This window comes from Oxyura jamaicensis, chromosome 5 (assembly GCF_011077185.1).
Source record: "Oxyura jamaicensis isolate SHBP4307 breed ruddy duck chromosome 5, BPBGC_Ojam_1.0, whole genome shotgun sequence".
In the NCBI taxonomy this organism is placed as follows: domain Eukaryota; kingdom Metazoa; phylum Chordata; class Aves; order Anseriformes; family Anatidae; genus Oxyura; species Oxyura jamaicensis.
The window spans coordinates 18,728,810-18,752,944 of record NC_048897.1 but is presented as its reverse complement, the minus strand read 5'-3'; the positions used below and the strand labels follow the sequence as shown (position 1 = coordinate 18,752,944).

General features: G+C 47.5%; 1 long non-coding RNA gene across 1 annotated transcript; it reads right to left on the bottom strand.

Moving 5' to 3' along the window:
* Window positions 1-2,655: 2,655 nt before the first annotated feature.
* Window positions 2,656-8,946, bottom strand: LOC118168494. Its single transcript, XR_004751598.1, has 3 exons — window positions 8,851-8,946; window positions 4,821-4,971; window positions 2,656-3,836 (listed from the first exon to the last, which is right to left on the bottom strand). It is a non-coding gene; the product is annotated as an uncharacterized LOC118168494 (long non-coding RNA).
* Window positions 8,947-24,135: the final 15,189 nt, after the last annotated feature.

The window sequence follows — 24,135 nt, the reverse complement described above, 5'->3', positions numbered from 1 at the left end:
TGTGTAGATCAGCAAGTCCTCTTCAAAACATCATCTCAACTTTCATGCAGGAGTAATATCTCCTGCACGTGGCCCAGAGATGGAGACTGTCAGGCACCATGTGTCAGAAACAAAGATTCTTCAATAAGCTAAGCTAGCTGGCAGAACAGAAAAAAGAGCACGTACATACATACTGCTGGAGGACCGGCTCTCACACATTTTTCACAAAACATTTTCAGCCAGATTTCCTGCAGCCATCCCAGAGCGCGGCCACCAACACCTAACCACCCAAGTTTTTGAGGCCAAGCATTCATGCCAGCCACGGCTACACACCCCACCGGTACCTGTGCCTGCAGAGCAGGTAAAGCTTTGTGCACCACTGGAACGGAGAAGCTTGGTAAAACCCTGGGTGTGCAATCTCAGTTGGGAACTAGCCAAATACTTCACCGCTCATCTATGCAAAAGTAGACAAGGGTGCCCAAAATATGGAGGGAATAGTGCTCTTTGGTGTGGTTAAACATAGGTTACTCTGTATTTCTGTTTGTAGGTGTTTTCAGGTATTTCAGTGCCTCCCTCACTCTCTAAAAATAATAAGCTTCTATTAAAATATCCCACTTCTCTTTTTCTTCTTTTTTAAAGTAAATTATATTATTCTTATTTAATTCTGTGCTCATAATCTCTAGGCCTAAACCAGCTAGAATTTAGACTGCAACATAAAGATTAACTGGTGATGCTTTGCAATCTGTTTGTATCCAATGGCTGGATAAAAATCCAGTGGGTGCTTGCTGCTAGGAGATAGCCTTACACTGTTACCCCAGTAGAAACCAGTAGCCTGAAGTAGGCTGCCTCACCTCGGGTGTGGACTACCTACTCCTTTGTCACATCTGTGGCTTTACAACAAGCTCTTTCCTTTATTACCTTTGTGTGTGTGTGTGGTGCTAACACACAAGACGCATGAGGGCCAACCCTGTAGAGGCTCTGCCTCCGCCACCAGCAGCTGGATGCAGCTGTCCCAGCCTCCAGGCCACGAAGTGCTCAGCAGCATCAGGCAGAGCAGGAACTGGAGCTCAGCAGGTGGACTGCAGGAGGGCAGAGCAGAGCTGCAGGCACCGCTCAACCACTCATCTGGGGCAGGGCTCCGTCCCCAGGCCCTCTCAGGAGCCAGCAGCATGGCTGCAGGTGGCTTCATCTCAGCAGGCACCTCTCAGTGGAGAAGACATTCCCTGACCAGGAGGAGCTGCTTCCACTGCGGCTTAGCAGCAAAGCAGAATTGGAGCGCCCAAGGAAGGGCAGAGACACAAGGAATGTCTCACCGGTGCTCGGCTCCTTTGCCACTGGCTGCTTTTACCTCCTCTCCCCCAGGTCCATCTCACAAGGACTTCAACTGTTCCCACGTCCAGCATTTTGGCTTGGGCAGGCATCCAGCATCGCTAGGCAGATCCAAAACAACACCTCACACATTCTTGAAGGTGTGAAAGAAACAACCAAGCTGAATAGTTTCTCCACCCTCGGGGTGCTAGAGGTAATCCCATAGACTTGCCAAGGAACAAGCAAGGACATCCACAAACATTTCACGACCACCTTCTTTGAGTCTACTTTGTTATTAAACAGCTAGGGACTTTGGCATTAGCTGGAGAACTGAACGTACAACTGCTCAGAAGTGACCTCTGCCTTCAGTTTCTTACTATATATCCTCAAGAAGTCAGCCCCTCGGAGATTTCTCAGTGAAGACTTGGATTTACATCATCACGTAAGTGTATTAATAGTCCTCATACAGACCTCTTACAAGCAAATAAAAATGCTGCAGCCTGGGGATGGGGATGGTGATAGCAATGCAGGCAGAGCTGTCATCGGGGCTCCAGCCTGAGGTTAAGCGACCTGAGAAGGATGTGGGAGCTAACAGGCATGAGAGAGGGGATGTGACACATGGAGAGCTGAGTGTGAGAGGGAATATTGTGAGAAGCTGGCAAAAATTGCAGATAGCACCATGAGGGCTGGCTGGATTTCTCAGGTGGTTAATGGGGACGTATGTGAGAAGAAGCCAAGCCACACAGATAGCTGGAGGGGAACACCAAGGACATTCTGGGAAACAGGACCTCACCGGGATAGTGAGCCCGGTACCCGTGCTGGTAATAACACATAAAGCTGAGATAATCTGGCCACCAGTAACAGAAATACCAAATCCAGGTGTGAATATGGGAAAACTATGGTGGCCTACTGAGAAAAAAGGAGTAAGGTGCAGGTTGTCTCTTTGGATCAAATCTGGGGCAAAGGGAAATGCAACTTTGGCAAAAAGAGGGGTTTGGAAACATAGAAATGGATAATAACATGTGCAGTTCACGTCACTGAGGGCATCTGGGGATGCTTGTCAAGCAGCCCTGTATGTGATCACTGCAGCTGGAGCCAGAATGAACCAAAACTCTTGTTCTGAACATGCCAAAGGAGTCAAACCTGCTTCCAGCCCAGGCAGAAGATGGGTTGGCAGTGCAGGGTGGGTGCTTTCATTTGCAGTCAAGGAAACCCCTGGACAGAAAGACTGAGCACCCCAACATCACCACATTGGTGCCTATTCCAGGCCCAACACCATTTGCAGCTGCCCACCACTTGATAACAGATAGGAAGATAGGATTTAAAGGTTTGTGTTTGTTTTGGGTTTGGTTAGTTGGTTTTTCTTTGGTTTTCAGTGAACACAGAAACTCAGGACAAAAGAAAATGCCCTCATGCTCATGGTCTACACCCAAGAAGCGTCTTCCAGGAAGACGATTTGGACTGAGAAATCAGTATTGCCTCTCCTCTACCTTAGTGCAGGCGCTGATTAGGAAAGGCTAAATACCCAACAAGCCTGTTGCCGAAGTGATACTTAGCAGTTCTGTAAGCACTCCCAGAAGAAGCTGTAAATGCGAACTTGAAAACTGTCAGGAAAAGCAAATTACTCAGAATTTACGTAATCTGAGCTCTGGCTAAAAGTTTGATAGAGTCTTATTTTACTTAATTTAGTCAATCCATTTCTAGCTTGAAGAAATATGTTGACTTGAAGCTCCACAGCATTTCATTCACTGTCACTCAGATCATCTATAAACCAGCAGAGAGACTGCTTTTCATAACTCCTCCGTATTGGTTTGTGTCATACCACTACATTGCTGTGCTGCAGCCAGACCAGCACAACTTGTGAGCAGACCAGCTGAGCTATGGTGATTAATGACCCCTGGAAATTAAGCTGCAAGACATCTCTCCTTTACCAAGTACTGAGCAGTGAATTTCCCCTCCATATTCCCAGGTCTCCTTCCCCTGGCGCGTCCAGAATTTGTCCTAGCTTAGACCTTGCATGGGGAAGCCAGTAGCCCTCAGCAACCAAAATTTCACCTCTTTTTTTCCTAGGAGAGACTGCTGTCTGTCACCCCAGAGCTCTTGTTTCTTAGCTTTCTGCTGTAACCTCTTCCAAATGCAGCTTTTCCTCCAGCCTTGCTACAGAGAAAATAAGTTACTCAGAGTCTGCATCTCAGAGCACTTTGGAAAACTCCGGTGTTGCCAAGGCACTGGCAGGGGGCTGAAAGAAGCCAACTGTTTTGCTGAATGCTCTCTTGCAGAATAGAAGTATGAGCAAAGCTGGACTCAGCAGATGTGATAACCAATACCCACTACAGCAGTGGGTATGAGAGCTGGCGGGAACAGAGGCACACACCTATGTGACTTCTAAACTTCCCAGAGCCCCTCCTTGCACTGATTTCTCACCAAGCCTGAAAACGTCTGCACTTATTGGAGAAACTACAAGAAAGAGGGGTTTGTCAGCAAAGCAGCATATTCCATATGCAATATAAGTTTAGAGTGATGTTTTAAATCTGGCTGAAATGAGGATTCTGTAAAACAAACAAACAATCCCACAACTGAGCTAGAGCTATGGCTTTATGTTTAAACAACTGATTGCGGAGTCACATCTTCACCTTCTTCAGCTGTCCCATTTGCACTGCCTGCATATTATTTACCTTCTCTCATTCCCAAGCCCTCCACTCTTGAACTGAAGAAACTCTACAGAGTTTTCCTTGGTGCTATTGCAGCTAGTGTCTGTAATGCAAGATCCCACACAGGAAGTGTAGAAAGTTGAGATAAATCAGCCTTTTAGCCTGGTCCTCAGCTGGGAAACATCAGCAGAGCTGATGCTGGTGGAGTGGCACCAGGTTCCTCAGCTAGGATCAAAGTCAAGGAAGGACATACCAACATGTTCCCACTGACCAGGCAGCTCTGAACCAGAGTGCCTTCGGGTTTCAGCACTGCCATGACAGGGTGGTCCCAAGGAAAGCTTCCCACAGGGGCACAGACAGGGAACATAGAATCTGAAACAACAGATAACAATAGTGCAAGTGGAGATCCAGTGATCCAACCAGAGGTACAATGAAAAACAGTTGTTGGGTCTTCTAGCTGGGGAAGTGTTACAGCCTTTCAGAGAAGCCAGTCTTTGCTGGAATACCTCTTAAGGTCCAGCTAGCTGGTACTGTAGGGTAAGGATGGCCTGCCTGGAGACAGTCCTTTGTGGCCTGCAGAGCCCCTAGGTCATCTGGCAAAAGCATCTTCTCCTTAGGTCCTGCAGCCCTCTTCCAGTGAGAAAGGTACCAGCTCTCTAGGTGGTGAGGCTTCTAGCACATTACCAAAATAACAACTCTGCAAATGATGTGGAGGGGGGGGAGTTTTTCAAGCATGAGGAGCCATTGGCCAAGCACACAGGCAAGCAATATTGCAACAAACACCCTTTCCTTAAAGCTGAAAGCATCTTGGAATTTGTCTGAGGCAACAAGGCTAATTCTCTCTTCTGGGAAAAAAAAAAAAAAAAAAAAAATCACGCTCACCTTGGTAAGAACAGCCATTAAAGAATTATTTAGTTTCTGATGATTTTTAGAAGAACTAACATACAGAGTATAAAGGAAGTCATGTCTTTGAGCATGAGCTCTGCTGAGCGCTGCTGCGCTCTAAGAGAGCAGATGTCTTGATGCCAAGATGCTGGGAAGAGAAACAGCAGTAGCACTGACTGTCATTTCTGACAACAGCCAAGCAGGTTGCAATGCAATGACTGTCCCTAGTCCCTGCTGGGGACGTAAGATAAGCAAGGTGACGTACCCTCTGGCCTCACCCTGCTCCCATAGAGAACTGAGATGAATGGCTTCAGCCAGCTACCCAGTTTTGGGAAGCTTGTTGGGCAAGGAGGTCCCCATTTCAAGAGCTGCAGGACTGGACACCCCCCAGGACGTACACTAAATAAACTGAGTGTCATGATTTCTTGCTTCTTATGAATCTAGATATCACTGGACTTAGCAAACAGCTTTTATCCACATGTCGATGACTTAACTGAGCACAGGAGCATTGCCAGGTCACATCGGTAGTTATGGAATACCTTTCCCATGTGGCCATGGCTGTAATTTACTGGAGAGATCACCCCCAATCACCACGAGCTGAACCAAAGGCAAAAACTTTCAGTGCCCCAGCAAAGTAGTTTCCCACACAGCCTCAGCCCCCAGCCTGAAGGCAGTGACAGCCACCATCAGAGTTCATACAAATGGGCGCTTGACTTGAGCACCACATCTATGTAGGCTACTGGGAAAAAAAAATAAGTAGCCAGTTTTCAACAGTAATTATGTGAAATTTTAAAATGAGATTTCTACTCAATATAATGTCTTCATGGGTTTTACTCTGACACCTCACACCCTCTCCTCACCACCTCCTCCATCTCTCCAAGCCAAAACAGCCCAGCAAGGGGCTGGCCCACCACAGCCCTGCATCACAGTCAGCCCTGCCCCTCGCTGAGCTCTGCAAGCCAGCAGAGCCCAGCCTCACCTCCACATCCCCAGGTGTGTTTGTGGTTAGCATAACTTTTACGATTGTGATGACGCAAGGCCTGAGCCTGCAGGCTAGGCGGTCCAGGCAGCGCCAAGCCAGGAATCCCAGCTGCGCAGCACCTTGCTGCGCTGCCCCAGCCACGGGCGGGCAGGGAAAGGGCTCCCAGCAAGGCAGAAAGGGAGCAGCAGAGCCCAGCAAGGGCGCTGGTACTCATGGCAGCCCTCATCAAGTGCTGTCATTCCTCTTGCATCACTCTAAAAAAAAATCCTAACCTCATCTGCTCTCTGCACTTAAATCTGACATTTGGATGCAGAGGGCTAGGCTGGCACAGGAAACATAATTTAAGAGTGTCTAGCCTCGTGCTTGGTAAATTGGGCCCATTATACAACCCCCTGTCTGTATGTATCACCTTACATATAGGGTACGTATTGATGAAGGGGGATTTTTGCATGCTGAATAACATCCATATGTTACCCAGGAGATATTTCCTGTTCTTGGTGCTGCTGTGTCATTAATTTTCCTGCTTGTTTTGACTGTTTATCTCTCAAGCTGAAGCGTCTAGAACTGTGAAAGCCCCCGCCAAGAAGAAGTCAGTAATATAAACATCATCAATATTTATGATGGACACAGAGAAAAATATTCCACGCTGCAATGCCTTGTTTTCCACACAGCTCAGTTAGGGCTAGGATGCCTCAGAGTGCGCTTTTGCTTCGCCTGTCTTCCATTTTCCCCCAAGCAGCCCAGTCACTTCGCAGCACTAAGGATTTTCTGTCCCTTTAACAATCCCCTCGCCTGCCAGACTTCCTCCTTTCATAGCCCCCCGGCGCTCCCCCTTCTCTCCCCCAGGGCTAGTTAATATGTGCCAAATCCTGACACCCTGAATGGTTTCCCAACGCCGACACTAATCACATTTTCGGGAGCAGGTCAGCAGTGAAGGAGCTGAAATTCGTGTGAAAAAGTCCCCGGGATGGCCCCGGTGCCTCACACCTGCGTGCCCTATTCATCCGCACTGTTTACACATTGTCATCCACAATTAATTCTTTCCAGGGACGCTCCACCGCCTGCCCTCCCATTGCACAGGGACCCCATTCGGAGCTGTTGTGTCTGTTAAATTGAGCATGGGGTGCTGTGATTAAATTAAGTTTTGTGGCTCTCTCGCTCTCCCTCCCTCCCCTTCTCCTTTCTCTCTGTTAATAACGATGCCTGATAGAAGATTGCTGGCACTGGAGTAAAGAGGTAAATACAAGCACTAAAAGTAGGGGACGAAAAGTTTGTATTTGGAAATGTGAATGGGGACATCTTTTCCAATGCTGCCCTCGGTGCGAGGCAGGAACAGCAGCCCCATGCAACGTCCATGGTACGAGGAGGAGGGCATGGAGCTGCACGTGAAGGTCTGCCACAGGCAGAGCAAAACTCAGATCTGAGAGAGCCTCTATCTCCTTGCCTGAAAATGGGTTTTCTTCAGCAAGTGTCATTCTCACCTTCTACTGCAGTACAGGAGTGCTTGTCCTGCACAGCTGTGTTAGTGCATCTACGTGGCATGCACCAGGAAAACCGCTCTTCTCCCAAGACATCATACCCAAACGTACCAGCAGAAATCCCCTGAGCTAGAGGGCTACCAAAGCCTGTCCCCACACTGACATTCATCTGCACCATGGAACAAGACATGGAACGAGAAAGGCTCCTGGGAGACAAGGAGGAGGAAAACAAGAGAAGAGACAGGAATCTGACCAGCTTTTACACTCTACAAGTTTGCAAAAGCACCCATGAGGCAGCAACATTTCATGAAGTGGACAACTGTTTTTTATTACTGGTATGTCTGTGAAATCAAAGAGCCATTTTTTGCTCAGAACAGGAACGTGCAGAAACTCCAAGCAAGCCGGGCTGGGTGGATTTGGCTTTCCGCCTTAGCTCAGCCACTCGCGGGACTCGCTACCACAGTCCGGCTGCAGCCTTCTGGCACAGCACACTAAATGTCATGTCGGCAAGAAGAACAGGCCCTGGACCCTCCTCGCCAGCTGAAGAGCAGCCTCTATTTGCTTTTTTAACACTAGCTCACTTCAGACAAAAAAAAAAAAAAAAAAAAAAAAAAAAGACCCAAGAATTGCCCTAAGTTCTGAAGCCCCAATATCCAAGACGTATTAAACGTCACAAAATTCATTGGCTACAAGCACAGTCTCTTAAGGCTTGGAAAATAGCAGCCTCTCTGATTTTTATCCTATGCAAGAAAATTGCCCCTGCAAGAGAAAAATCTTCATGTCAGCAATTAAAAAAACAGCCGCCTCATAAATATTGCTGTAAAATATTGTTGCATGCCCATACGAAACGTGCTGGAAAGCACATGCTACATCCCCCTCTAGTGCTGAACCACTACAGAATAGCAACTTAACTCCGCTGCTGTTTTCTTCAGCATGAGTGGAGACTTTGCTGCAGCAATCTATGTTTAGGCTGTATAAATGAACCAGGAAGGCGGCTGCCACATGAAGGCATTTTTACTGGATGCTATCTGCCCTGTGGCAGATAGAGTCACAGGGACTGAGAAGCCTGAGAGTCCTTGAGATCAGTAGGGTTTAAATAACCTGTAAATACCCAGGAAGAATCCGTTTTGTTTTGCAAGTCCCCTTACTCATTCTGCACCCCACAGCACCCAAGGCCTTTTGCACTCTGTATGGAGCAGTACCAGAGGTAAGCAGCCCCTCCACAAGCACCAGTTATACTTATTACCCTCCCCATCATCCTCTCTCACAGACCTTACTGAGGGAAGGAGCCTGTCAGCTTCCCACGAAGCAGCCTCTCTGAGTTAGATGCAGAAGACCAGTTCTGGTGCCTGCACCCTATTACCCCAACCTGTCTCACTGCCTGCACCTACCAGGACGGTCAAACTCAATGCCGAGGTCACACCAGCCATATGGGTGCCCAGAGCACCTGGTAGCTTGCACCAAGGCCACGCAGGCTGCAAACCCTGTTTCTCAAGCACACAGGGAAAAACACTGGGAACCGCAGATTTGTGAAGCGGAGCTCTCTAAGGTGTTGGTTTGCACCCACCTTGCAATCTGCTTGGGGACAGTCTCAGCTCATTAGCGGACGAGGGAGGAAGCAGGGCAAGGGCCAAACATCAGTGATCCAGGTGGGTGAAATCTGCCAAAGCAGAGAACAGCTGAGCACAGGTCTTTATAGTGGAGGCACTTGAGCAACATTAGTGGCAGGTGGGAGCAGCTCTGCCTACGAAAATTTAAAGGGAAGGCTCATATTTAAGTTGTTTTCCTGAAGTAGGACTACTAGAGATATTAATAATATAGTTATGACAAATCCTTCAAGCTGCCTACCACCCTTTTCTCCCACCAAAACCAGTGAGAGTGGGGGATGTTCAGCGAATTATACCACTTGCCCAGTTAATAAACAATTTACCGAAGGATGCACAGTTTTGAAGTGCTCTGTAAACACATATTAATCAATCATTAGATAATTAAGATAATTCCCTGCTCTTTTTCCCCGGCACTCCCCAGTTGATAGACGTTCCTATAGCAACCCAGCGGTACGGGGAATGCAGGGCTCGGCCAGGCGATGCTAGCGGAGGACCTTTGCTCTCCAGCCCTCCAAAAGTCACACGGGGCAAGCGGAAGGGGGCTGCGAGAGGTGACATGCAGGAAGGAGGCTTTCAATTTTAATGGAGATTCTTGCGATGACAGTCTATGCAAATAGGTACATGAAAGAGGAGAGGAAACAGGCTGGGGGAAGGGGGGGAGAAATTAACCCTGGTTCGGATTTCAAAGCAAGCCGGGAATAATTTTTGTAGCTAAGAATAGTTGCAATCCACCTTGTTCGCCTTGGTCTCGGCCCTGCATAATCCTGACGTTCAGGGTCTGAAATTACAGCTGGGGGAGGGAGGCCCGTGCTGGCAGCCCAGGAAGCGCTGCCGCTGCCCAGGCCTCGCCGCCATCACCTTTATGGTTCCTTTGTGTCACCAAAGCCAGCCCTGAACAAAGGAGCGGCCCTCTGCTTTCGCAGGGCCCTCACAGTTGTTTTGCAAATGAGATTGCTTGATTGGAGAGCAAAATCAGAGATCTTTTGAAGCTGCTGCCCAGGAAAGGGGGAGGAGGGGCCCAGTCCCGAGCAGCAGAGCAGTTTAGGTAAAATTCTTCAGGAACACCCAACAAGACCTGACAGCCATCTCTAGAAAAGAAGAGGGTCTGCTAACATCCCGAGAGCAACTTCTGTTCTTATTTCAGCCCTCTCACCCTCGCTCCCCCTTGGGGCCAGCCAAGCCAGAGGCTGCCTGGGCCTTGGCCAGCGCCTCGAGCAGGCAAGCGGGGCTCCTCAGCTTGTCCCGGGACTGTGTGCTCTGGGGGGCCTGCTCCATCCCCGCACCAAGGACTAAGTCCAGGGGACCAGCCTGCAGCCTGATTGATGTAGATCTTGTCAACACCTATACAGGCGCTCGCTGGGAGACTTCCTCCTTTTTTGATCCGAAAACAGTTTCTGTGCAATTAAAAAACGCCCGTGGGAAGATGGGGACACCGCTGAAATGAGATCGTGTTTTGTCAGGGGTGAACTGTCAGGGGTGAACTGCCCCCCAGTTTTTCATTCTGGTTCAGTTCGACATCAAAATGAACTTTCCCGAAAAGGCCTCTTCTTTCCTGTGCATGGGGCCTTGTGGCTGAGCTACATTTACTGAGAACAACGTGGACCTTGCCCAAGCTTTATGGGAGCTGGGCAAAGCTCCCAGGGAGCACAGCCCAGAGGAGAGAATGGGACCCAAACCCAAGGAAACGGACTGCCTACTTTAATGTTAAGCAGACTTGAAACGAAACGTTTCATGTCAGTTCAACAAATTGAAACAAAACATTCCTACCTCAGAAACGTCAAAACGCTTCACTTTGATCCAAAAAATGTCAAAACAGAACATGTAGACATTTCTGAACATGACTGTTTTAATTCCAGGAAACAATTTTTTCCTATTTTTTTGCCCCAGTTTGTTCTGTTCTGGAAAACAGAAGCAGAAACTCAAAATTTCACATAGCTCTCCTTAGAGCTGTTTATCACAGGAGGGACTAGTACTCCCTATACACGTATGCGTGCCTGCGCACTCACACTGGGTACATCTGCTGTGCCTTTTCCAGGCTGGTTTCACCACCCATATAGATGCCAGACCAGCAGTCTCATGGCCAGAGGACACACTTCAGCCTGCAGGGCATCCCAAGCACCTGGGCACACCCAGTGCAGGTGTGCTGTCACATACAGGAGGCCGCTGTCTACAAGATAGCCTGAAAGAACAGGGTGCTTAGGGCTGGCATTGCTGCTGGTGCTGTAGGATTTGCACAAAACACAGTCCTCCCTCCCAGCCAGGACAGGTGTGGGGTTTGGTATGAACTGAATTTCCAGACCAGATAGTTTATACTGCAAGCATCATTTGAATAACCCCCTGCTTTGGGGAACAATGCTAAAACAGTGCTTGCTGAAAAAGAAGGAGGAGGTATGTAGGAATTTGACAAACCACTTCAGTGCATTTTGATCAGTGAACTTAATTTATATTGCTGAGGATTATGGATCCTGTCTCCAGTGTGATTAACAGCATGCTAATATGGAGAAAGGTGACCTATTCCTAATCATGTACTTCATGCCTAAGATGGACCCACAGGTCTATTTTTGCCTGTATAATCCTACCACCATACCTAGTAACAGTTTGACTACCTTGTGTAGCCATGACTTAGAGTATTGTTGCCTTCCAGCTGAAGGCTGCAAACATGACTGTGTCTAACTGATCCCTTGGAGAAAAGCGCTCCTCTTCTGCTAGAGCAAAAGCTAAACCAGGGAGTAAAGCCTTCCTCTGTGCTCCTCCATCAAAAACTTTTAGCTGTTCTTTGTTTCCTACACACTTGAGATAAACCCTTTTCCCAAAAGCCAGAAGACTTCCTGAATATTCGTTTTGCACAGTGCTGATTCCCTCTCCATTCTATGTCCCCAGACAGGGTTCTGTCATGCTCCTACAGGGTGAGGTGTCTGCACATGGGTACGTGATGGCTCTCTTGCACTGGTGGGATAGTTCACATGGCCAGATTCTAGTCACATCCATCCTACCTACCCCTCTGGATCAGACTGGCCAGCACTTCCTCAGGGGAGATCCACACTCCTCTTCTGCCAGACTTTCCATATTTATTGCCCAGGTTTCCCCACTACAAGCCAGTCTTTACCTGGTGTATTCACCTGGGCAAACTTATCTATATCCTGGTCTCTTCCTTATGAGGGGAAAAAAGATTATTTTAATATTTCCTAGTGGTCACTACTGCAAAAACAGAAACTCTCATCGTTCTGGACATACGCTGTTGTACCAGGAGATCTATTTCTCTCATTTTGTATAAATAACCCCTAATAATTCATTCTGCTAATTCCCTGCCTCTGCCCAACTTTTCCAACTCATTCACCCTTTAAGGATGTAAAAATAAACTGCAGGAACAATTCATATTGCATCTACGGCTAAACAAACTCTCTTGGGTTCCACTGTTACCCAAATAGTACCCTCCAGACTCATTCCCTGTGGGTTGGCAGTAGATCAGCACTTACAGGCTCTCTCAGAGGTTTGGATCTGATGCAAAATCCATCTTCTCGCTGAGTCCTTGCAGTGTCTTCATGAGGCTCCTGCAACAGCCTAAAAGAACATCCAGAAGGCCTTATCCATCACTGGGCTGTCCTGGGCTCCAAGAGGAGAGTGGATCTGAGATGGGCTGGCTTCCAGGTGATGATTGCTTCCACCTCCCAGTAACAGCTTGCAGCAGTCTTGCCAATTGCTGGGATATGTCCCTAAATATAGGAAGGTTTGGGGCTTTAAAATGTTATGTAGATGATTACGAGATCTTCCTTTTAGGGATAAAAGTGCAATGACATTTCATGGAAGCAGTATATCACCTTTGAGAAGAATGCATTGTTTAAAAATAAAGAATAACCACAGAAACAGAGGAAATCAGTACGTAGGTTATGTTCCAAAATTCTCTTCAGTGAAGCTTCAGATGTGCACTGTTGCCATCATTCTCCTTGAAGATTATTTCAAGGCTGTACTAATATGTGGATCATGAGTGTGGCTGTTACCATGGGCACATATCTAATCAAATGGATCCTAATTATGTATATTACCCAATTTGGCACGTTGAGAGTGCTTCAGTGATGATTCTTCTGCTTGTCTGACAAATAACATGATTATTCAGTAAGCTGCATATGTTTTAATGTTGTATTTTTGTTCTTTGATAAGAAACTGTCTAACTAACCAAAAGTGCTTTTCACTTACAAAGGCATAGCTAATATTAGGAACCAGATTCAATTCATTATGTTTAATAAGCTAATAAATATATTTAAGACTTTTTGTGCTATGCTCAGTCACCTTTAGAAAACACTTTATCATTAGTCATTAGCAATGAAATAGTCTCCTCTTTTCAAGGATGAGAGCACTTTTAAAACTTCAGTTTAAGATTATAAATTACAATGCAACTCACTTTAAAAATAGATTTTAAAATTGATGTTTGTCTTTAGCTTTAAGATGGAAAACAGATTCTTTATATAAGTCTTGGATTTATGGGAGATGCAAGGAATTTTTCAGGAACATGTCAAAGAGAAGTTGGTGTCCATTACCTTCACAATATGAAAAAAAAAAAAAAAAAAAGTAAAAGATTGCTGTTTCTCCCACATTACCACAATGCTCCCTGGCACAAGCAGAAAACAAAGCTTTTCCTGTGACACCCACTGAAGGATGGAGTTGCTGGCAGGACAGTGGGACAGGCAATGATGGAGGCTGTAGAGCTCAGCCATGCTTTAAATCATCTGAGACAAGAAGCTGGGAGACCAGGTGGGAGCCTGTCAAACTTGTGTCAGCAGGAGTTGAGCTTTTTGGGACATGAGCTGCATACGGCGTCTTACTTTCCTTCTCTGTCTTTCTGCCAAGTCTTTACTCACATAATTTGCTCCTAAATATATTTGGAGAAAGGACAGAGAAAGGTCCCCCTGGAGTTCCCATCCCCATCATGCCCACACAGCCACCAGAAGGCCATGCAGTGCTCAGGATTTAGCAGCTCTTCCTTCCCATTTTCTGTACACTGAAAGGATAATGCAAGGAGAAAGGGAGCTTGTAAATCATCTCAGGAGACCAGAAACATGCCATCTTCTCTTCTTTTCTTCCTATGACACCTGAAGTCTGGAAGAGACAAATGTGTGAAGTGTGGAGTTCAGATGGTGGACATAGGAATGAAGCTAACTGTTGAGCTGCAATGGGACTGGCATAACTGAATAGGAAACCACCCAAACTGTGAAGCTTCTAGTTAAAACTAACAATAGAAAATCGTCATCTGTCAGAGATGATGACAAGTGGATAACATCATAGTAAGAAGACTGAGGATGTAGCCATATGATGCCCAGATAAGAAATCATGAATATAGCAGCAGGTTGGCTTTGGGCAGATTCTTTTGAAAACCCTCAAGAAAACCCACTGGTGAACCTGGCTGCTGGTCAGAGAAAGGAAGAGGATCTTCTACCCTTGACAACCCATTGTGTGTGGGTGAAAGAGGTGAAGGAGCCCCCTGTCAGTGCCAGTTGCCCACTGGCATCAGCATGGGTACCCAGCTCCAGTTACCAGATGGGTGGCCCAGGAGGGCAGGACTTACCTGGTGTGGCTGTGGTGGGTTGAGAGGTGGGTCAATGAGCTCCAGCAGGTCAATTCACATGTGAACGAGCCAGTATAATTTGAGTTTGTGTAGCTGTTGCTGTAACAGTTTAAATGTTGTTTGTGTACAATTGAAGCATTAGTAATAAAATACACAGTAGAAGCTGGAATATTGATTTACATGGTAAAGGATGGTATCGTAACATTCAATATTACCCATGCTGGTTGCCATCCAATTCAGCCAGCGGTCTCTGTGCTAATAAATATTTAAGTTCCCAGCTTCACTTGCTCTGTGACACCAGATACCAGGAGACTAAATAAGTCCTCCCCTCCCTCCCTCAACCCCCACATCATTAAAAATAATTAAACTCTTCTCCTGTGGTGTCCAGGTGTCAGAAGACACCTGGTAAGTCTCACCTCTAACCACCCATGGATGCAAGGATGGCAGCACTGCAGCTCCTGCCGGTGGGGCAGCCTGGCCTGGCCAAGCTCCCCAGGGCACAGCAGGGAGCTGCAAGTTAATCAGCCGTGCCCTGCCGTAGGTCAGCACGCAGAGCTATCTGCATTCTCCAGTGTTTGTCATTTTCCATCAGCCTCCATTTTCCTCCCAAATCTCTTTGGTGTACCAATTAATCCAGAGGGTTTTCATTTACTCAGGCCGTCTAAACCAGCAATACGCGAATACCCCCCACAATCACTGCCAACAGCTCGTAATACATTTTAACTGCTCTTCGGCCTTTGATGTGTTAGCCTTCTGGGCAACATTATCATTACCCTTTATATACCTCCGTAGGTGAATGCAGTGCTGTACAGCGGCTCACACATGCTAACTGAGAGACAGGGTTTGTTTGTGCCTGAAATAAAGTGTGTTGTCCTAGGAATTCTGCAAGAATTGTTCCATTTTTGTTAGTAAAACCCCAAACAAGCTGCTGACCCCAAAAAAAATATATATATATATATCCTGGGAGATCTTATTTTCAAACTGGATGAGCAAATATAGTAAGGAAAAGGACAAACCGAAAGAGGCCTTTACCTGGGGAGCGATGCTGCGACAGGAAGCCTGAGTGGTGGAGAGGAATTCTGGTACGAGTCTGAGTGTGGACAGCATGCCAGCACAAGCTGGTAGTGTGCCTTGCACACGTGCACGTGCTGTAAATAAAAACGCTGCTTTAGCTGAAGCACCGGATACAGCTAGATTCAGGGAAATATAAGGGGCAATTTGTAGGGAGCCGGGGGCATGCATTCTTCACAACTTTGGAGCCATTTACGGTTTTGAGGGCTCTCTTAATGGAAATAGTTACAATTGCATTTCTCAGGGAACATAAATCAGCATGGGTGGCGTCAGGCTGACAATTTGGAAGGGCGCTCAGCCCAGCTCGGAAACTGTGAAAGCATTGAAAGGTCTGAAAGCTTAGTCTGGGATCGTACAGGTTAGCCAAGGTCGTTTTACAAAGGCTGCATGATTCACAGGTGCTTACAGAGGGTGGATGGCGAAACAAGCTCCCCAGAACAAGCTACTTTTATGGAAAAAGATGGATACCCAATGCGAATATGGGTGCGCACAGTGGGGTCCGTGGATGGTGGAGCAGAGTCATTTCTAAGGAGGGCTGTCGGAGTCAGTGTGAGAAAGGCATCTGCCCTCGTAGTGGGTCCCTGAGTCATCCAGTGAGAAGAAAGATGCTGCCCTTGCCCAGCCAGGCTGCAGGCCCCAAACTGCTCTACTGATCCTGCCATGTTCTCTGACACAAGGGGTTCAATGGCTCCCCAGGCCCCACGGTCAGTCTGTAGCCACACAGCAAAGCCCTATCCTCCAGAGGGCTGTCTGTCCTTGGTGGCAGTGTCCCCTCTCCTCCTCCACCTTCTCCATCAGCCCTCACACAAGGGGACCTTGGGCTTCAACGCTGCCAGCGCTGGGCCTGGTTTCAAGCAGCACGGCAGGCACCAAACAATGGGCCGCCATGTTGAGGCAGCTAGAGACCACAGTGCGCCTGACAGCACAGCAGAAAATACTGTGGCGGGGCACAGCCCTCACGTACAAAGCCGACGGGCCCCTGAGAGTTCATTGTGAAGCAGCCACTGACGCGCACAGCTAGCGCTGAGGAACACAAACTGTGCTTTCTAAAAATATAAAAGCGCGGTGCCCGAGGGAGGGCAGCTCGGGGCAGGAGAAGTGGGGGGAAGAAGCTGTCTCTGTCGCCCCATCCTTGCAGGGTTTTCCAGGCTTCCCTCATGCTGTGGCTGGGGGAGATTGAGAAAAACAGATGCTGCAGGAGGGCATGGCATGCCCGCAGGCTGCCTCAGTGCCATACAAGTGAGCCCCCGGTGGAGAGAGTCTCATTCTTTGTGAGCCCTTCAGAAGCCACATCCCTCTGCCAGGTTTTGCAGGCAGGAGATAGCTCTCCAGCAAAGCTGTGGGTTTGCAGAAGACCTGGCAGGTCTGAAGCATGTGGCCAGATGCACCTACACCAGGCAGCCAGGTGTCTGCCACTGGAATAAAGGTGGCCACTGGCTGCCCTTTCCAAGCCCACAGATATGGCTTGTGGCAAGTGCTCCTCAGCCTCCCATGCTGCACAAGGGAGTGAATCCCACCGCTGGGCTCTGCTCTGAGCTCCCAGGAGTCTCTCCATAGTGAGGCAGTGGATCCTTCCTTCCATCGCTCGTCTTGGGCAGGAAGGAGATGATGCTGCACCTGGGAACACTGCCTGGAAACCTTCAGCTGCCCCACACAGGTACCCAGGGCTCCATAGAACCCAACATGAGGGACGTGCTGCCCCATCCCACACAGGGAGGTGTGGATGCAGAAAGTGCCCAGTCTGCAAATGCAGAAATGGTTAAAGTTGCTGGTAAATAAAAATTGAAGAAGAAAAACATGGTCTGGGCAAAGAAAAGCATCCTTTCCAGCACTGCCAACCCCACATACTAAAAAATTATGCATCAGACTCCAGAGAATCATGGCTTAAGAATCACAAGGGTTTTTGTTCTGGTTTTTAGAGAAAATTATAAATGTTTGAGCTTCTCCTAATTGCGCTCTGGTTTCTTGAACTTTATGATCACATTTTCAAACTTTTCTCCAAATCCCTGAGGGCTACAAACTTCTACATTTTTTATTATAAAATAAAGTTGAGAAACTCACCTAATGCCCAGAGCTTTGGGGCAAACAGCAAGATCAAAAGACTTATGCTAAAATGAGGAGAATAGGAAATACTAGAGATCTCAAGAATGAAAACCCTGCAATATACATGCCTCTTGCCATTTTTCTCTACTGTTGCGCAAAAGGCTTTTAGAAGATATTTTGCTGTCTCAAAAAACATCGCATTGCTTAATTGCGTTTTTTGCCAACTTTAAGAGCAGGTCTTCAGTAACATTTTGCCTCTGAGAACAGCATTGCTTACAGCAAAGAGGCACAGAAAAGTTAAGCTGGGGGCAGCAGCCTCAATTTTATCGGGGACATAGAAGCACAATGTTTCCAACAACATATTGCATACTATGCACTACTGTTCAGGGAGCTGGGAAGATTCAGAAATATTATCCAAGGTCAATCCCAGACCTGACATGTAATTTTTAGCCTGGTCCACACCTCCTTTGCAGAGCAGAAACATATTGCCAGAAAGGGGCAGGTGGGTGCCATCCAACTTACTTTTTTCATTTCCTACAGCACTGAAAGACCTGCCATATGTCTTTCCAGGGATACCTGGGTTAGGGGTTAGATAACTGTGATAAATGTATCAGTCTGTGAGGAGCTCAGTGATCCTCCAAGATTAAAGGCCAATCTGAGTGCAGACTCAGTACTATGCCTCTTGAAAGGGTCGGGCTTGTAGCAACCTGATTATCGATCGTTGTAAGAGAATGTGATACTCTCTTGTGCACTGGTCTCGTTAGCTTTATTTACCCTGACACTTCCTGAAACATCCTCTTGTAGATATAATGGCTTCCTTTGTTTGGTGTCAGAATGAACAAATGGAAATAAAAACACGCTGCTAATAATTGTGTCCTGCTATAATTAAAGCAAGACAAAAGCATTGCACTGCTGGGTTTGGCTTGCCGTTGCCTGGGTGCTTGTACAAGACCTAGCACAGGGGGTGACCACAGGAGCAGCAACAACCAAAAGACAACAGTGCCTAATTCATTTAGGGAACTCAAAGCCACAAGGTTTCCATCAGCCCAAAAACTCAGCAAAATATCCAGGAGGACAAGGAATACATTTGGATAGCTAGAGTATCCACAGGATGTGGAAACAACACTCCTCAGGCTCCAGTGTTTAACTTGGGTATTTATTTAATGGGAGCAATAAGAGACTTTGTCCATTAGCAGGTCAGTCAGTCCATCACTGTCTGATAAGGATTTGCTTCTCTCAGTTTCCAAAATAAGTCACGGTGGCCAGAGACAGGTCATAGGATGAAGGTGCTTTATTCCTTTAGCACAGTTGGGCAAGAAATGAGGCTGTCCTTTCCTTTTATGCAACAAAGCAGACACAAACCCAGTGGAGATCAGCCCAGAGGTAAGTGGCAGCAGGACTGGCAGCCACAGGCACACACACACCTTTGCTGGTGTGCAGCAGGAGCCAGCTCCCTGGAGCACTCCTGACAAAGCTTAGTACATGTGGGCCTAAGGAGCTGCAGAAGGTGAAGATGGATGGCAAAGTACACAAATAAGCAAGGGGTTTTCAAGAGCCTGCTTGAACTTTGAAAAGTTCATGGTTCATCGGCACTGTGTGGAAAGGTCAGGAGTTCAGGAGGGAGGCAACAGTGCTTTAGCAGGATGGTGCACATCAGCTGCACACCAGGGCTGGGGCACTGAGCTTCCCTTGGACCAAAGGATACACCATCACACCAGGCTCCCAGCCTTCCCAGCATTACATCAAGGCATGGTGGAGCCCAGTACCACATCTCCCATCCTCCAGGGTCTTCATCCTTACCACACCACCAGGAAGCAAAACATGCCTTTGCTCCCTGCCTGCAGAGGTGGAACAAGGGCAGAAATTTGCTTTCCTAATGTTCCTAATGTCCTAAAGCATAGGCAAGCAAGGAAATTGGTCCAGCTCACTTCTCCCACAAGCAAACAGCATAACCCTCTGCTTGTCCTACCTTCTTGGTCTGAATCAGGGCCCCGTAGCAATGGGTGCAAGTTTAAGACAAAGGGAATGACAACAGTGGGGGAAAACAGCAACTCTCTCCCAAAATCCAAACTAAAAAGTGGTGACATAACTATGTCACTGAGTTCTCTCAAAGCTTGACTTGTAAACAAACATATCCTCCTTTGCTGTTTCCCTGTCTGAAGTCCCTACACCCTCGCTGTGCTAATGGTCAGTAACGCTGCATGCCCTCCTGATGGCTTAATGCCATGTTTCTGCTGCCTGTAGATTTAATCAGGATTCCTTAGCAACATCAAGAAGCCAAACCTGAAGAAACCCTTCTGTAGCTGGAAAGGGTTATGCTCCTCTTATTAAGCTCAGATTGCTTCAGGACCTTTCCCCTTCCCACCCCACGGAGGGGACAGTGATAAAGCAGGGAGCAAGCTCTAGACTGACCCAGGCTGTCTGCTCAGTGACTTTCTCAGCCCTGAGCCTTTGAGCAAGTGCAGTGTGGCTGCAACAGTTATTTCTGCCTTGTGGGGAAATCTCTGCTGTGAAGTAATCTCATGCATCCTCTTCTCAAAGCACCTAATGTGCCAATGGGAGAGAGGAAAGTCTGATCTTCTAATACAAGCAATCTACAGCTTTGCTGTGAAGACTGTGAGTAGCCACAAGAAAGAACAGAGACAGAATCTTCAGACACCACTGTCAGTGATGCAAATATGCCAAAGGAGCATACAAGAATCAGACAAAGCCATGAGCTCTGCAGTGGTACCAGCAATTTCATCCTTATTAGCCCTGTAACTCCTCTAAGTATCTTGCATAGGCACTGAGGACCGTGGCATGCTCCCACATGGTGCTCTCCTACTAACTGAGCAGTTTAAATCTATGGAGATAGAACTTGAACACAATCTACCTGATGAAATTATTTAAAATGTAATCTTGGATACAAATGAAGCACGCTTACCTCAGGTCAAGGCACCTCTGACCTTCACAGGTGAAAGGCATCTATATCTAGAAGCCAGGCAAGAGGCCAGGGAACCTTTTATCATCCTGATCAGCTCTCCCAAGCTTGTCCCAAGCTCTCCCACAACGGCTTGTCAACTGACCCACAGAAAACACAGCATTTTCTGAAAACTTGTAGCCCAGAATAGGTCAGAAGTATGGCAGAAAAGCTTGTTTTTCCCATGAAACTAAGAGCAATAATCAAAGCTATATGGATCAGATACAGGCTTAAGGACGGTCCTGATGACCTGCCAACAACATTTTACTGAAGTCTGAAGGAAACTTAAGCTGTCAAATATTTATAAAGCTGTCTTTTACATCTGGTCCCTAAGGAAACGAAATAGTCAAGATCAACTAGACCCACTAATTACATAGTTAACAAGTGACTACAATAGACAATAAGCAATATCTTGGGGAAAAATAAACATCATGGAAACAAACGGGCTTCCTACACTGCGTAATCGCCCCCCATCAGAGTCCTGCCTTTGAGGTAAGCCTACTCAATGCCACCCTTCCTGCGGGCAGGGGCAGCCAGCCAGGATGTCCCTCCACAGGTGGGCACACAGTGGTGGCCCAGGTGATCTCCTCGCCCCACCACAAGTGCTAGCCTCCACAGCTGACATGCCTCATGCCCTTGGGATTGGTTTCTCCAGAGCTCCCTGGACACTGAGGATGTAAGCGTAAGCAATGTCCACCTGACCACCGAGCTCAAATTTCCAACAAATTCCCTAAAATGGAGAAGAGGCATTGGAGTAAGCTGCTTTTTCACTGCTGACCAGCTGAGAGCTGACGCTGCTGAGCACTCCCTGGGCCCCCACGAGAGACAAAGCCGTCAGGAACATCACAGGAGGGTGCACTGTACCCTCCTCCGCCTGCTTAAAATAAGTGTCACCAAAGCAGACAGATGCTGGCGCTGTGTCTCAGCAGGCACTAATTTAGCCCATACGCAGCACTCTTACATCATTTGTTCTGGGCAGAGCTAATTGCAAAATTAATTATTTTTCTATCAAACAAAATTGTGTGAGAGGGGAGGTGTTTTTTTTTTTTTCTTTTAATCCTGATGGATGCTAAACAGGATTTGAACAAACACAAACAACGTTGGCTCCTGCTGGCACTAAGAGGAGTGCTGTGGGGCCGAGCCAGCAAATGCCCAGCACTGGAACTTGGGGCACAGCCACCAGGAAGGCATGGGGACACCCCGCTATGGGGCATAGGATATTAGACCATGTGCTGTGGGATGCCACCACAGACATAGCTGGTCAGTGAGTCTCTGATGGCACGTGCCGGTAGCTGTGAGAGGCCTCCATGGCGTGCTGCCAGCCTCTTGGACCAGGCCCCTCTCCAGCCCCCCTCATCCTGCCAGCCCCCAGCGTAGAGACACAGCGGGACCCAGCACAGGGGTGAGGAGAGAGGAGCATGGCCCTCATCCCGGCATCAATTGCCCCAGCTCATGGTGGCTTGTGCCTATTTATAGGTGGCCCTACGTGAGCATGGGGTGGACCAGACAAACTGCAGAGGTCCCATCCAACCTCAACCATCCTGTGATCCTGCAATAGTTTCCATCTCAGGACAAGCCTGATCGATTTGTTCAAATTTCTTGCTATCCATCAGAGTAGGATCAGACATAAACAGACTTAATCACCACCCCAGACACACAATTTTCCTTATGTCGAGCCAGACCAAACTGCAGGCAGCAGCTGCTAGTCACACAACTCAGAAACCTACCCTGTGTGCATTTATGAATAAGCCCAAGGCAACCAGCATTTGAGCAGCCCAAAAGGCTGGGGAGGAGACACAAAAGCAGGTCAGCTTCTGCTTTAATTATGACAGGGGCCTCTGAAGAAAAACAATAGCTCTTCTTGTTTTTAAAGAGCTAAATGTGCCTAGATTTTAACTGGGAAGCCAGGTGGGCTGCATCACCCAGATGATGATAACAGAAGTGAACTGTGGCCTTGGGGAGCCACAGCTGGAACAAATCATAGCAAGGAGCAATTGCCCCTGCAGAAACCCATCTTCTTCAAGCCTGATGGCCACTCCAGCACCAGGCAGACACAGCTGCAAGGGTAATCCTACCTCAGGACAGGCTGCTCCAGGCCTTTGGCATTCCTGTGGTCGGATGGGTGCTGACCCACCACCAGCATCCTCCTGAGCAAAAGGACAACACTCAGCAGCTGGGGGGGGAGAATGAAGAAACAAGGATATAACAAAGGCTCAGGAGGCTGTTTCTGGCACTAAATGGAGCCAAACACCTTAAAAACACACAGAAAAAAAATATTAAAGCATATAACTGTGCAGCAAGTAAACCTTACATGAGTAAAGTATGGGCACCCGGATGCCAAGGTCACATCTTGGACTGTGGGCCAACATAGTGTGAAATCTGGCACAAATCACATCACCACCACTCCTATTGGGCATACCTGCTGAAGTATGCCCTTTGGGCAACAACTGGGCTGAGCTCAAGTTATGTTAAATTCTGTAAAAATACAAAAGAAATGACAGCCCCAGCTGCAAAGTAGAAAACTGGACCTCAGCTCCCCACCAGTGAAAGAAGTACAAGAGCCATTTCATATTTGTCAAGTAAATTTATGAAGCTGCATTATGAAAGCATGAAGCACTGACACCATTGGTGTCTTTCAAAAGAAGTCTACAGCACAGATCGTGCTGAGCACCAAGAAGAAGCCTGCAAACTTCTGTGTGGTGTGTTTTCTGAATATCACCTTTAGTGCCTCAGGCTTGTCAAACATCCTGTGATACCCGGTATATTAGAGCATACCTCTGAATTTGGGAGTATCTGACAATAAAAAAAAATAAAATAAAAATAAATAAATAAAAAAAAAACAGATCCAAGCAATGGCACCTACGGTGAGACTTCGTTGTTTTATGAGGGCTTTTGTCCTCGGAGAGCAGTCTGGCTCTGGGCATGCAACCACTGCCCTCAAGTGGCCTGAGCTGCGCAGGACCTCACCGTGCAGAGAAGCTACTTGGGCACGTTTGAGCTGTGAGGAAAAAAGAGAACCTTCACAGCACATTTAGAAATTTACCCTTTAAGAGCTGAGTCCAGAAAAATGGTTCAAAAATAATTGTCAAAAGCCACTGGGTGGCTGCTGCCGGTCCCTCCATTTGGCTCCTCTGAGATGAAAGCCTGCTCTGTGCCTGGCTAGACAACGTGGAAATATTTCCTCCAGCCTTTCTGCTCCATCTCCAGGCACCCCTCTGGGCACCAGCAGGTCCCACTGCAGTGAGCAGCAGCTTCAGAGCCACGATGCAGCTCTTTGGCGAGGACCGACTGCCAGCGCCCAGCTCCAGTGCCTGCGTAAAACAACCGGACATCTCCAGCGTGAATCAGAGTGAAATAATGATGCTCATTTATTCCGCCTCTCTCAACCAGTCTCTCCCTTGGTTCCTGTGGCGTTTCGTGCTTTAGCTACTGGGAACGAGCAGGAACACTTGACGAGCAAACAACTAGCAGGCATTTTTTTAATTACTGGAGTAGCTGAAGCATTCTTCTACAGTCCTGCAAAGACAAAGGGTGAGGGTGTTACAACATCGTCATTTTAAAACGTTGAGCAGCACTGAGCTGGCAGGGAGGTCTGGGTGCTGCATAGGCAGC